Source organism: Macrotis lagotis, chromosome 6 (assembly GCF_037893015.1).
Source record: "Macrotis lagotis isolate mMagLag1 chromosome 6, bilby.v1.9.chrom.fasta, whole genome shotgun sequence".
Taxonomy (NCBI): domain Eukaryota; kingdom Metazoa; phylum Chordata; class Mammalia; order Peramelemorphia; family Peramelidae; genus Macrotis; species Macrotis lagotis.
The window spans coordinates 13332295-13347519 of NC_133663.1; the positions used below are offsets into that span (position 1 = coordinate 13332295).

At 36.5% G+C, this 15225-nt stretch overlaps 1 long non-coding RNA gene across 1 annotated transcript; it reads right to left on the reverse strand.

Moving 5' to 3' along the window:
• Window positions 1-289: 289 nt before the first annotated feature.
• On the reverse strand, window positions 290-14394 carry LOC141491578 (uncharacterized). Its single transcript, XR_012469648.1, has 2 exons — window positions 14270-14394; window positions 290-699 (listed from the first exon to the last, which is right to left on the reverse strand). It is a non-coding gene; the product is annotated as an uncharacterized LOC141491578 (long non-coding RNA).
• Window positions 14395-15225: the final 831 nt, after the last annotated feature.

Genomic DNA, 15225 nt, shown 5'->3' on the forward strand with positions numbered 1-15225 from the left:
TGGGGAGATGTGTTGCTCAGTTTCTTTTCCAGGAATTTGTTAAAACAATAGAATAACGACACAGTCACACACTAGCATAATGATTTCTGTATCTTTGGGGGGCTTTTCTATTGAAAAAGAAGCAATAAATGAAATGATTCCTGGGATTCAACATTTCCCTGTGCCTCACACAATTATCTTGTACTGGAAAACTCAAATATTTGAATCTGGAAAAGATCAAATCTTTTGCACAGACAAATTAAAAGTGAGAGATTTCTTTCTGGCCTTATCTATAAATAAGTTGGACAGGTTACATATTTTAGCATGTTTCAACAAAAAGCAAATTACTCATGGTTCCACATCACATCGTGCAAAATCACTTTCAACATCCAGCTTTGCAGGAACCTCTGAAGGCTGGTAGGCAGTAAGGGCTGATATCATTATTTCTCTTCTTTTCCCCTCCCACAATTTTCATTTCCAGATGAGAAAGGCCACCTCAGAGTAGATGTGTATACTGCTTACATCCACAGAGTTGATATTTTAGCTGATTTCTCTTAATATTTCAAGAATATGTTATTCCTCTGGTACTTTTGCTTCCTCCCGGATGCAGATTATCATCTCTTTATCACTGGTGGGCGGTCTTCAAGATATGTCTGAGGCAAAGTCATCAGGATGTTGCCAATCTGGAAATGAGCCTCTCCAGCCTTAGACTGGACAGGTCTGCAGATGATACATAGCAAAAACAATAAAAAGAGTTAGAACTGATTTAGAACCTGTGATGTTCTAGAAATGATGCGAAGCATTTAAAAAATTATTATCTCCTTTTATCCTCAAAGCAATTCTTGGGAGCTGTTGTTATCCGTAGTTTCCAAAGAATAAAACTAAAGTTCACAATGATTGAATGACTTGTCCAGAGGGAATCACGGCGCTAGTATGTGCCTGGCTCAGAATTTGAACTCCGCTCTCTCTGACTCCAAGATCAGTGCTCTTTCTGGAGATACACCTATCTACCTTCCACATGATATGATGTAGAACCATGAGCTATCTGCTTTTTTATTGAAACCTGGACCACCTACCTTCCTCATACTGGTTTGTGACAAATATAGTCATTTCACCTGTCTGAATTTTAGCCAATTTTTTAGTAAAATGGAGATGAAAATACCAGGAGCATTTGACTTACAGGGCTGTCATTAGTTTCAGATGAGATAATGTTTCAAAAGTGCTACAGAAATATCATACATCACCATCATTTTGCTACTGATTCTTATTTCCTACTCAGTGGAGCTCTGGAGGGGAAATTCTTCTTGGGACAAGTTACTACTCACTGGTATTATTTTGTGTTTAATATTTGGCAGACTACTGTTCAAGTCAACAAAATGATCGCTTTCTATAATTGAATAAAATAAATTGAATTGAATTGAATGTAAGCTTATCACATGTGGGCTTCACTGCTACAGCAGCAGGAAGACAATCGGGAATAGACATGTATATACATATAACACATAATATGTCCATAATTCATATGTGTATATTATATAAATATATAAATATAAGATCTCCATCTCTATCACTTTATTAATTCTGAGGATACAAAAAGTGTCAAGAGACAGTTTCTGTCCTCAAGGAATGCATAATCAAATTCCATTTAGATTGAAATTTTTTATTACTATTATTTTATTATTAATCACTTTATCAGAATTTTGGTGTTGAAATGCAAGGGCATCTCATCCAAACTATACTTGAAAGGAATATCGAATATAATATAATTGACTAATAGTATTCTTTTGTTACTTGAATATCTCTATGGAGGAATAGTCTATTACCTCTTGAGATATCCTTTTATTGGGACAGCTAGGTGGTGCAGTGGATAGAGCACTGGCTTTGGAGTCAGGAGTACCTGAGTTCAAATCTAGCCTCAGACACTTAATGATTGCCTAACTGTGTGACCTTGGGCAAGTCACTTTAACCCCATTGCCTTGCAAAATAAAAAAAAAGAAGAGATAACTGTTTTTTCCTCACTAGAAAAGTCTAATCCTTAGGAAGTTTTTCTTGTTACTGAATCTACAATGGTCCAATTCCAAATTCCATTCTTTGATGTGATGAAGATGAAGAAAATTATGATGCTTGTATACCAGGACCTTATAAAGACACTAGGTTCATCTCCCTACTTAGTCATTTCCGGTCTTCCTGATCCATATCTGACTACTGGACTCAGATGATTCTAGAGGAGAAAGTGAGGCTGGTGACTTTGCATAGCTCTCCCTCACTTAAATGTAGTTCACTTGTGAGTCATGGCATCACTTCTCTGACATCAAGGACAAACAACAGCAATATCCACCAACAAACAGCAAGCATCTTTTAAACAATTCCTCTGGGCCAGGCCCAATGCGACCCAATCTTCACTTCTGCCTCCATGCCTTTTCTCATAGTTTCCTCTACCCCAATATCCTTTATTTCCATACTTCTAAGGCAGATTCATTATTTCCTTTAAATCTCCTTTAAAATAGTGCTCCCCAGTTTTTCTAACTACTACCACATTTCTGATGATTTTCTCCATCTTTGTTGCCTACACAAATGCAGATTGCCTTCCTTTGTAATTTTTTATCCTCTATTATCCTGCCCACTCCAAGACTCTTTACAAGACTCTAATATGTTAAATCTGGAGATGTAATTGGAATAGCAGAGAACATCTAATTTGTAAATGTGCAAATGCTAAAATTTGGGGATCAAAGGCTGAGGGTGCTGAGGGTTCATTTGTTTTTTGAAAGGACAGGGGCAAAAAGAAAGGTTGAGACAAGATGGCAAGGGGGGGATGGAAAGGGCTTTCTCTAGCCTGAAAAGTATTTCCTATATTGAATCTTTAAGGGTGAGACTATGAGAGAAAGAGAAACTGTGCCTCTGGGCAGAAGGGGGTTATTAAGGTTAGCAGAGAAGAAGCAGAAGCTGGGGATGTGGTGAGAGTAGAGCAGCTGGCAGCTAGGCAAGAAGTGATGACTGAATCCAAGGTGTGGCTGCTGTGAATCCCACTTCCTCAAACCATGAGAAGGAGCCTGGCACTGCCAGATGGCCTAATTCTGCTGAGTGGATTTTATTCCTCCTGAAGGCCATGAGTAGAGGAACAGTCTTAGGGGATAGTAATTTGCTAGCTTGTGGCTTTCTGTTCCTGGGTGGATGGAAGTTGTTTTTTCTTAAATGAACTTAAGCTATATCTGGGAACTGGGTTAGGGCTATCATTATGAATGGGTTAAGGACTGCCCCAATTTGGGAATCACTGTGTATACAGCTGGGTAATAGGGATTTTCACAATACATCCCTACATTCATACATACACACATGCACACATACAATACATACAATAATCAGGAAAATGACATGCACAGATATATGTACTTAACACAAATTACATACACTATGCTGTGTGTAGTGGTTATATGATTAGATGTATGCATCTCTCTCTTCCTCCACTTTCTTTTTCTCTGTCTCTGTCTCTCTCTGTCTCTCTGTCTGTTTGTCTCTCTCTCTCTCTCTGTCTTTCTCTCTGTCTCTCCCTCTTCCCCCCCTCTCTCCCCCCTCCCTCTCTGTCTCTCTCTTTCTCTGCCTCTGTCTCTCTGTCTCTCTCTCCTCTTGTTGGTGATTGATAGTATGTCTATATAAAGTAAATTTATTTACTTTGTAATAAAAAATTAATAGTATTCATTAATCATCTACATTGTATCAGGTAATTAAAACACCTGGGATAGGGGTGGCTAGGTATCATAGTGGATAAAGCACCGGCCTTGGAGTCAGGAGTACCTGGGTTCAAATCCGGTCTCAGACACTCAATAATTACCTAGCTGTGTGGCCTTGGGCAAGCCACTTAACCCCATTTGCCTTGCAAAAAACCTAAAAAAACAAACAAACAAAAAACACCTGGGATAAAAGTGGTTTTTTTCAGTGAATAAAGGCTGAGTTGATTCTGAATGAAGAAAGCTATAGTAACCCCACCCACCCCCCATCCCTTTAGACTGAATAGTTGAACATCTTCCATTCATCCAAGTCAATGATTTGGGGAAAGGTTTCAGTAGTTTTATGGGAACCAACCAAGCAATCGACATGCATTTATTAAGACCCTGCTATGCATCCAGTACATAAGGGCTAGCAATACAAGCATAGAGAATGAACCAGTCCCTGCTTATGGAGCTTTCCCTTTGTCTTCCCTCTGGCCTGGGAACACAGCCTGATGCTGGATCCAATGTCCAAGGTGAGTGTGGGAATTCTTCGTAATAAGAGCGGCTTTATGCTTTGCAAAGTAATTTATAAATATTATCTCATCTGATACATCAACACTGGGAGGGAGGTTCTACATTTATCTATCTCCATTTTACTTTTGAGAAAACTGGAACAGGCATTAGTCAAATGACTGGCCAAGGTTCCCCCAGCTAGTAAATAGTTGAGGTTAGATTTGAACCCAGGGCTATCTGACTACAATTCTAACCCAAAAGCCTGTCACTCAGCTCCAGGGAAGCACAGAATGCCTTGAGGATAGCATCAAATAGTACATCATGGTGATTAAATTTGAAGAAGAATACTTTCTACAATGGCAGAAATATTATTTAGCCTTATTATTTAAGGGGATGATTCCTTTCCCCTTTTGGTTAACTTGTTTCCTCTCTTCTTCTGGGGCTCAATGAAGCAAAGTTAAGTCTCTTCTTTTATTTTATTTTTAAAAAATTTAATGTAATTCAATTAATTAATTATTTAATTTAATTTAATTTCAAATTCTCCCTCTCATTCCTCCCCTTTTCCCTTCTTCAGAAGGCAAATAATTCACTATAGATTATATGGGTGCAGCCATGTGGAACATTTGCCCATATTAGTAATTTTTGGAAAAAAAGTAAGAAAAATAAGAAAGTGAAAAAAATCAAATTTTGGTCTGCACAGACCAAATCATTTTTTCCTCTGGTGATTTTCCATCACAAGTCCTTTGGAACTGTATTGGATCATTGTATTGAACAGAGTATCTAAATTATTCACAGTTGATCACTGTATTGTATTGTTGTTATTGTGTACAGTGTTCTACTGGTTCTGCTCAGTTCACTTTGCATCATATAAATCTTTCAAGATCTTTCTGGAATCATTCTGCTTATCATTTCTATAATAGTATTCAACACAGTCATATGCCATCCATAACTTATTTCATTTTTCCCCAATTGATGAGCATCCCCTCAATTTCCAATTCTTTGCCATTGCAAAAAGAGCTTTTATAATTTTATTTTGGTAAATATAGGTCCTTTCCTATTTTTTGAGGCATAATTTCAAATTGTTTACCAGAATGATTGGATCGATTTACAACTTCACCAATGATAAATCATTGTTCCAATTTTTCCACGTCTCTTCAGACATTTGCCATTTTTTTTTTCTGTCACATTAGTCAATATGTTAGTTGGGTGGTGATATTTCAGAGTTGTTTTAATTTATATTTCTCTGTTGTTGTTTGGTCATTTCGGGTGTATCTCTGTGATTCCATTTGAGGTTTTCTTGGCAAAGATGCTGGAGAGGTTTGTCCTTTTCTTCTCTAGTTTATTTATAGATGAGGAAACTGAAGCAGACAGGTTTAAACATCATGGTCAGGATTACTCAGCTAGTAAGTTTCTGAGTCCCAATTTGAACTCAGATCTTCCCATCTTCAGGTCAATAGTGATTTTTTTCTGGCACCAAAACCCAGACTTTATGGAAAAATGGGATTAGGAGAACATCATTCAGGAACTTCCATCAGTGACACATTAAAAAAAAGATAGGATAACCCAAAAGACAATCAAATATCTAGTTGACCTGTATTTCAGTAGAACACAGATTTGAGGGTGCTGCCTCAATCTATATTTGGATCTGCAATCCTGTATTAATAATAAATCTTTTTTTAAATTTATTTTTTTTATTAAAGATATTATTTGAGTTTTACAATTTTCCCCCCAATCTTACTCCCCACCCCCCATGGAAAGCAATCTGTCAGTCTTTACTTTGTTTCCATGTTGTACAATGATCCAAATTGGGTGTGATGAGAGAGAAATCATATTCTTAAGGAAGAGACAAGAAGTCTAAGAGATAACAAGATCAGACAATACGATATCTGTTTTTTTCTCTAAATTAAAGGGAATAGTCCTTGAACTGTGTTAAAACTCCACGGCTCTTTATCTGGAAACAGATGGCATTCTCCTTTACAGACAGCCCAAAATTGTTCCCGATTGTTGCACTGATGGAATGAACGAGTCCATCAAAGTGGATCATCACCCCCATGTTGCTGTTAGGGTATACAGTGTTTTTCTGGTTCTGCTCATCTCACTCAGCATCAGTTCATACAAATCCCTCCAGGCTTCCCTGAAATCCCGTCCCTCCTGGTTTCTAATAGAACAATAGTATTCCATGACATCCACAGTTTGCTAAGCCATTCCCCAATTGAAGGACATTTACTGGATTTCCAATTCTTTGCCACCACAAACAGGGCTGCTATAAATATTTTTGTACAAGTGATGTTTTCACCCTTTTTCCTCATCTCTTCAGGGTGTAAACTTAGTAGTGGTATTGCTGGGTCAAAGGGTATGCTCATTTTTGTTGCCCTTTGGGCATGGTTCCAAATAGCTCTCCAGAAGGGTTAGATGAGTTCACAGCTCCACCAACAGTGTAATAGTGTCCCAGATTTCCCACAACCCTTCCAACAATGATCATCATCCATTCTCTTCATATTGGCCAGTCGGAGAGGTGTGAGGTGGTACCTCAGAGAAGCTTTAATTTGCATTTCTCTAATAATTAATGATTTAGAGCAATTTTTCATATGGCTATGGTTACTTTGATCTCCTCATCTGTAAATTGCCTTGCATATCCTTTGACCATTTGTCAATTGGGGAATGACACTTTGTTTTAAAAATATGACTCAGTTCTCTGTATATTTTAGAAATGAGTCCTTTGTCAGAATCATTAGTTGTAAGATTGTTTCCCAATTTACTACATTTCTTTTGATCTTGGTTACAGTGGTTTTATCTGTAAAAAAGTTTTTAATTTAATGTAATTGAAATCATCTAGTTGGTTTTTGGGGATGTTCTCCAACTCTTCCTTAGTCATAAACTGTTCCCCTTTCCATAGATCTGACAGGTAGACTAGTCCTTGATCTTCTAATTTGCTTATAGTATTGTTTTTTATGTCTATGTCCTGTAACTATTTGGATCTTATCTTGGTAAAGGGTGTGAGGTGTTGGTCTAATCTAAGTTTCTTCCATACTAACTTCCAATTATCGCAGCAGTTTTTATCAAAGAGGGATTTTTTATCCCAATAGCTGGACTCTGAGTTTATCAAACAGCAGATTACTATAATTGTCTCCTGATTTTGCACCTAGTCTATTCTGCTAGTCCACCACTCTATTTCTTGGCCAATACCAAATAGCTTTGATGACTGATGCTTTATAATATAATTTTAGATCAGGTAGGGCTAAGCCCCCTTCTTTTGCACTTTTTTCATTAAGCTCCTGGAAATTCTTGACTTTTTATTTCTCCATATGAATTTACTTACCATTTTTTTTCCTAACTCATTTAAGCAATCTTTTTTGGAATTTTGATTGGTTGGGCACTAAACAGGTAGTTTAGTTTGGGTAGAATTATCATTTTTTATTATATTAGATCTACTTATCCATGAGCAGTTGATATCTGCCCAGTTATTTAGATCTGATTTAATTTGTGTGAGAAATGTTTTATAATTGTTTTCGAAAAGTTCCTGAGTCTATCTTGGAAAATAGACTCCCAGGTATTTTATATTGTCTGAGTTTATTTTGAATGGGATTTCTCTTTCTAGTTCTTCCTGCTGTATCTTGCTAGACATATATAGAAAAGTTGAGGATTTATGAGGGTTTATTTTATAACCTGCAACTTTGTTAAAATTGCTAATTGTTTCCAGTAGTTTTTTGGATGATTTCTTGAGATTCTCTAGGTAGACCATCATGTCATCTGTAAAGCGTGAGAGTTTTCTCTTCCTTCTCAATTCTAATTTCTTCAATTTCTTTTTCTTCTCTAATTGCTGATGCTAACATTTCTAATACAATATTGAATAGTAGTGGTGATAATGGGCACCCTTGTTTCACCCTTGATTTTATTGATTTTATTGGGAATACCTCTAGCCTCTCCCCATTGAATATAATGCTTGTTGATGGTTTCAGATAGATACTGCTAATTGTTCTAAGGAACAGTCCATTTATTCCTACACTCTAGAGTTTTTAGTAGGAATGGATGCTATATTTTCTCAAAAGCTTTTTCAGCATCTATTGATATGATCATATGATTTCTGACAGGTTTGTTGTTGATATAATTGAGTTTACTAACAGTTTTCCTAATATTGAACCAACCCTGCATTCCTGGGATGAATCCTACTTGATCATAATATATTATCCTAGTGATAACTTGTAATCATTTTGCTAAGATTTTATTTAGGATTTTTGCATCTATATTCATGAGGGAAATAGGTCTATAATTTTCTTTCTCTGTTCTAACTCTTCCTTGTTTAGATAACAGCACCATACTGGTTTCATAGAAAGAGTTAGGCAGAGTTTCATCTTTCCCTATTTTTACAAAGAGTTTATATAGAATTGTAACCAATTATTCCTTAAATGTTTGGTAGAATTAACTTGTGAATCCATCAGGCCCTGGAGATTTTTTCTCAGGGATTTCAATGATGGCTTGTTGAATTTCTTTTTCTGAGATAGGGTTGTTTAGGTATTTAATCTCCTCTCCATTTAACCTGGGCAACTGATATTTTTGTAAATATTCATCCATTTCACTTAGATTGTCAAATTTATTGGCATAGAGTTGGGAAAAATAATTTCAAATTATTACTTTAATTTCCTCCTCATTGGTGGTGAGTTCACCCTTTTCATTTATGATGCTAGCAATTTGATTTTCTTCTTTCTTTTTTTTAATCAAATTGACCAGAGATTTATCAATTTTATTGTTTTTTTTTCATAATACCAACTTTTGGCTTTATTTATTAATTCAATAGTTTTTTTTGCTTTCGATTTTTATTAATTTCTCCTTTAATTTTTAGAATTTCTAATTTGGTATTTAATTGGGGATTTGTAATTTGTTCTATCTCAAATTTTTTAAGTTGCACGTTTAGTTCATTGATTTCCTCTTTCTCCAATTTATTCACGTAAGCATTTAAAGCTATAATATATCCCCTGAGAGCCACTTTGAGTGAATCCCATAGGTTTTGGTATGTTGTTTCATTAATATCATTATCTAGGATAAAATGATTAATTCTTTGTATAATTTGTTTTTTGGTCCACTCATTCTTTAAAATGAGGTTATTCAGTTTCCAATTGGTTCTGAGTCTATATCTCCTTGGCCCAGTATTGCATATGACTTTTATTGCATTGTGATTTGAGAAAGATATATTCACTATTTCTGCCTTTCTGCAGTTGATCATTAGGTTTTATGCCCTAGTACAGGATCAATTTTTGTATAAGTTCCATGTACTGCAGAGAGAAAAAGGTATATTCCTTTCTATTCCCATTCAGTTTCCTCCATAAGTCTACCATATCTAGTTTTTCTAACAATCTATTTACCTCCTTAACTTATTTCTTGTTTATTTTATGATTCAATTCATCTAGATCTGAGAGTGGGAGCTTGAGGTCTCCCACTAGTAGAGTTTTGCTGTCTATGTCTTCCTGTAGTTCTTTCAGTTTCTCCTTTAAGAATTTGTATGCTGTTCCATTGGGTGCATATATATTCAGTATTGAAATAGCTTTATTTTCCATGGTACCTTTTAGGAGGATAAAGTTTCCTTCCTTATCTCTTTTAACGCTATCTCTTTTTGCTGCTACTTTGTCTGAGATAAGGATTGCTACCCCTGCTTTTTTTACTTCAGCTAAAGCAAAATATATTTTGCTCCAACCTTTTACCTTTACTCTATATGTATTTCTCTACTTCAAATGAGTTTCTTGTAAGCAGTATTAATGATAAATCTATAGCATTCCCAGATTCTACCTAGCTTGAAATCCTATGTAGTAGAAATAGCATATAGGATTTTGGGTTAGTCCCCAGAGACTTAAATCCCAGATTTGCCATCAACTACCTTGAGTAAATAAATCATTTGACCTCTCTGGACCTCAGTTTCTGCAACTGTAAAATAAGGGAATATGGTATAGGAGGAAACAGATCATTCAATGTGGAGTTAAAGGGGTTGAAATTCTTCTTTTGAGAGGTGATCATGCATATACTAGACCATTTACCAATTGGGGAATGATTTTTTTCTTATAAACTTGAATCAGTTCCTTTTATATCTTAGAAATGAGACCCTTATCAGTGAAATTTGTGGCAAAGATTTTTCTCAATTATTTCTTTTAATCTTGACTTTATTACTTTTGTTTTTTAAATAGTTTTTGCATAACTTTAGTGGAATTAGAAAAATAATGATATTCATACAAAGGAAAAAAGTCAAGCATCTCAAGAGAAATAGGGAAAAGAAATGGAAATGAAGAGCATCTAACAGGGCCAGGTCTCCAACTATGGGCAACTATTTAAACATTTGGTACAAGTTAAGAAATGGAGAGGCATAGATTGCCATAACCCTTGTTAAAAGTTCTTTCTTCTATTAAAAAAAGATAGAATCTCTAGAAATGGTAGCAGTATTAAATGATTCTTAAGTGCATAAACACCACAATAAACAGCAGTGGCACCTGCAACCTCAGACTGCCTGGGCCCCTGACCACCCTAGACCACATGTTCCTGAGTCAGAAGAAGCCCATAGAGGAAGGGGGGTGGAGATGTATGGACAAACTAGCCCTCTTCCTCCTGTAAGATAGAGGGTACTGCACCTGGAAAAGGCCCCGAAATTGGCTGGTAGAAGTGAGTACTAGAAGGTTGGACTTTCCCTTGAAAAAGCCCTGTTTAAAAACTCTCCAAGTTTTGGGGCAGCTAGGTGGCATAATAGATAGAGCACTGGTCTTGGAGTCAATAGGACCTGAGTTCAAATCCAGCCTCAGACACTTACTAATTACCTAGCTGTGTGACCTTAGGCAAGTCACTTAACCCCATTGCCTTAGAAAAAACTCTCCAAGTTCTTTTTCCCAAGGCCAGGCTATGGAGGCAACCAACTTGGAGGCCTTCTTAGTTGTACAGGCAGCTACTGGGGCAGGCTGGGAGCCCTTTAGTTCTTATGGAGGATGCCATGTTGGAGGGATGATGCCATGGGGGCAGGGCCTGAGAATTTTGTAATGACTAGATAACTCTCCTTCATTCTTCTGTCGATGGTCTGCTTACATCCTTTGACCATTTATCAGTCAGAGGAGGAGGGTGTGTGATGTGAGGACCAGCCTAAGCCTTTTCTGAGATGCTCATTCATCTTTTACCAAGACCCATTTATTCCTATGCTTTCTAGAAATGTGTGTTGTATTTTGTCAAAAGCTTTTTCTGCATCTAATTGAGAAAATTATATGGTTTTTGCTTAATGGTCAATTATCTGGACAGTTTTCCTAATATTAAAGCAGTCATGTATTCCTGGTATAAATTCTCCTGGTCATAGTGTATGATATTTGTAATATTTACATTATTGCAATTTACTTGTTAGTATTTTATTTAAATTTTTTTATAAATATGCACAAGAGAAATGAGTTTTTAGTTTTCTTTTTCTGTTTTTGTTCTTCCTGGTGTGGGTATCAGTGCCATATTTGTCTCATAGGAGGAATAAGACTTCTTTGATTATTCTTCCAAATACCTTATATAATATCAAAATTACTTGCTTTTTAAATATTTAACTATTCACATGTGAATTCATCTGATCCTGGTAGTTTTTTTTCCTTAGGGATCAAACTGATGGCTTGTATAATTTCTTTTTCTATAATAGTATTATTTAAATGTTCCATTTTATCTTCTGTTAATATGGGCATTTATATTTTTATAAGTGTTCATCCATTCCACTTAAATTGTTAGATTGAGTGGTAAATAATTATGAAAAATAATTCCTAATAATTGCTCTAATTTCAATTTCATTAGTTGTGAATTCAACTCTTCAATTTTTGATACTAGTAATTTGATTTCTTTCTTTTTTAAATTGAATTACCCAATGATTTATATATTTCATTCTTTTCCATAAAGCAAACTCTTAATTTCATTTATTTATTAAATGGTTTTCTATCTTTCAATTTTACTAATCTCTCTTTTGATTTATAGTTATTACAATATTTTTAATTTTTCTTTTTCTAGTTTTTCAGTTGCAGGCCCAATTCATTAATCTTGCTCTCTCTCTGTTTTATTGATGTAAATGATTAAAGATATAAAGTCTCCTGAAGTATTATTTAGCTGCATCCAGCAAATATTGGTATATTGTCTCATTGCCATCATTCTCCTATCTCATCTCTCTCTTCATTTATTAATTTACTTCACTATTTTATCTATTAATCTATTCATTCATTCTATCTATTCATTTATTTGTTAATTTATTTATTAATTAAAATAATTAAGTAGGGGCAGCTAGGTGGCACAGTGGATAGAGCACTGGCCTTGGAGTCAGGAGGACCTGAGTTCAAATCCAGCTTCAGACACTTAATAATTACTTAGCTGTGTGGCCTTGGGCAAGTCACTTAACCCCACTGCCTTGCAAAAACCAAAAAAAAAAATAATCAATTTCCTATTTAACGTAGCAGGCTTTGTACTAGGCATTGTGGACACAAGGGCAAAAAGAAATATTTCTTGACTTCAAAGAAATGCTGATAGGTTTAGGAGAAAACTTTGCAGGCAGACACATGGCTCTAAAATACCCACAGAGTAAACATGAAATGACTTGGAGAAGGCCAATATGGGAAGGGATAGAAGCCCTTGAGCTGAGTCTTAAAGTGAACTTAGAATTTTGGAAGATGAAGGAAGCCATTCCAAGCGTGGTGGGGCAAAGGCCTGGGCAAAGGAGTCATAATGTTCTCCATGAGAAACAGTGATTATGCCATTTTGCTTGGGGATATAGAGTGTAGGAAGGGAACACTGTAATACTCCTGGGAATACAGAGTAGAGATAGGGAGAGATGAGATGGTTGCCAAAGAGAAGCATCTATATTTAATCCAGAGGCAAAAAGGAACTCATGGGGTTCGAGAGCCATGAGAGATTTGTGCCTTGGAAATTGCAAGTTGGCAGCTGTGGGAAAGACTGGATTAGACAGAGGGGAGATGAGATGCTGGGACCCCAAATAGGAGGCTATTGCTCTAGGGAGGGGGAGATGGGATGAGACCTGAAGCAGGCTGTGTCTGTATTTATGTATGGAGAAAAGTTAGTGGATATGAGAGAGATTATGGCAATGAAATGGATAACTCTTCCCCCCCTTTTTTAAAAGAAAGATTTTATTTATTTTGAATTTTACAAAATTTCCCCTTTTCTTGCTTCCCTCCCTCACCCCCCACAGAAGAAATTCTGTTAGTCCTTGCATTGGTTCCACATTATGCATTGATCTTAGTTGAATGTGATAACAGAGAAATCATATCCTTAAGGAAGAAATATAAAGTCTGAGATAATAAAATTACATAATAATATAACTTTTTTTTCTAATTTGACAGTAATAGTCTTTGGTCTTTGTTCAAAGTCTATAATTCTTTCTCTGGATGCAGATGGTATATTCTCCATTGCAGACAGCTCAAAATTGTCCCTGGTTGTTGCACTGAAGGGATGAGCAAGTCCATTAAGGTTGATCATCACCCCCTATGTTGCTGTTAGGGTGTACAGTGTTTTTCTGGTTCTGCTCATCTCACTCAGCATCAGTTCATGACAATCCTTCCAGGCTTCCCTGAATTCCTGTCCCTCCTGGTTTCTAATAGAACAGTAGTGTTCCATGACATACATAGACCACAGTTTGCTAAGCCATTCCCCAGTTGAAGGACATTTGCTTAATTTCCATTTTTTTGCCACCAAAACAGGGCTGCTATGAACATAAAATAGATAACTCTTGATAAGTGATTGATTATGTGGGAATGTGGAAGAGAAAAGAATTGAGGATGACCCTGTGGTTGTGAGCTTGGATACTTGGACAATGATAGTGTCCTGGACAAAAAAAGGAAGTGGACAGAATTTGATAGGGGATTACAATGAATTTTGGACATGTAGAGTTAAAGGTGCCAATTGAACACGCAATTGAAATATCCAATAGACAATTCAAGAGGTGAAGAGAGCTTGGAAAATAAATTAGGTTAGTAGATAGAAAATGGGAGCCACCAGCAAAGGGATGATAGTTGAACCCAGGAGAGCTGCTAAGATCAAACACCAATGAAATGAAAAATATTGTTCCTAGTTCCGACCTTATATGAAAGGGAAACACAATCCAGATGATCCAGTGTGAGCTGATCCTGGAGTTAAATTTGGGGATGACCTTGGCCCTGAGACATGTAACAACTGATAGTTTCCATCTGCTGTCCTGTTTGAGTGAGTGCTGAACCAGGAAGGGTCAGAGGGAGACAAAGCCAAATTGATCAATCTCATTCATGGGCTTATGCCCGTGAGATCATAAAGCTACAGTTGTTATGGTAGCTAGGAAATATTGCTCAGAAATTAAATTGTAAATTATTACTTAGTTTCCATAATTTGTGTATGTGTAGGAGGGGCTGGACCAGTGATTTCATCAGCATCAGAAATCTAAGGGTTGAAACTTCTTTCACCAGTGAAGTTCCAACATTCAGTTTAGAGAGTTCCCTGAAACTGGGACTTGCCCAGCGTCACTCAGTTAGGATTTCAGAGGCAGGATGTCCGTGAACTGGAAGTCCAGGCCTAGACTGTGCTCCATTTCTAAGTTTCAGAGAGTTAGTCTCCCATCTGATTGTGACTTGGAGGTGATACCCCTCCCCCATTATATGACTCTGCTAGTGATGTTCAGGTTTAATAGCTGCAAGGGGTCTTTAGACCCTCTTCTAACCAAATGTGCCTGCCTTCTGCAGACTGCTTTCTAATGAAATGTAGAGATTGTCCTGTCACTTCTAAACTGGCTAATTGATGATGAATTCTTTGACCATGGAGACTCAGGAATTAAACTAATTTGTTTAAAATGATCCTCAGTACTTTGCAGTCCTTTCCCTTTCTCCAGTCAGGGATTAAAAAAGAGGATAAGAGTTTTTGAGCATCCCACAATATTTATGCCCCCTCTAAACATGGTCAACTGCTGTCTGTAAAATTGGAGATCCCTGTCCAGTGACTTCATGAAAACACTGTCCAATAAGAGGAGTCATTCCTATGTGTTTTTAGAAAAATCTCTGCCCTCCCT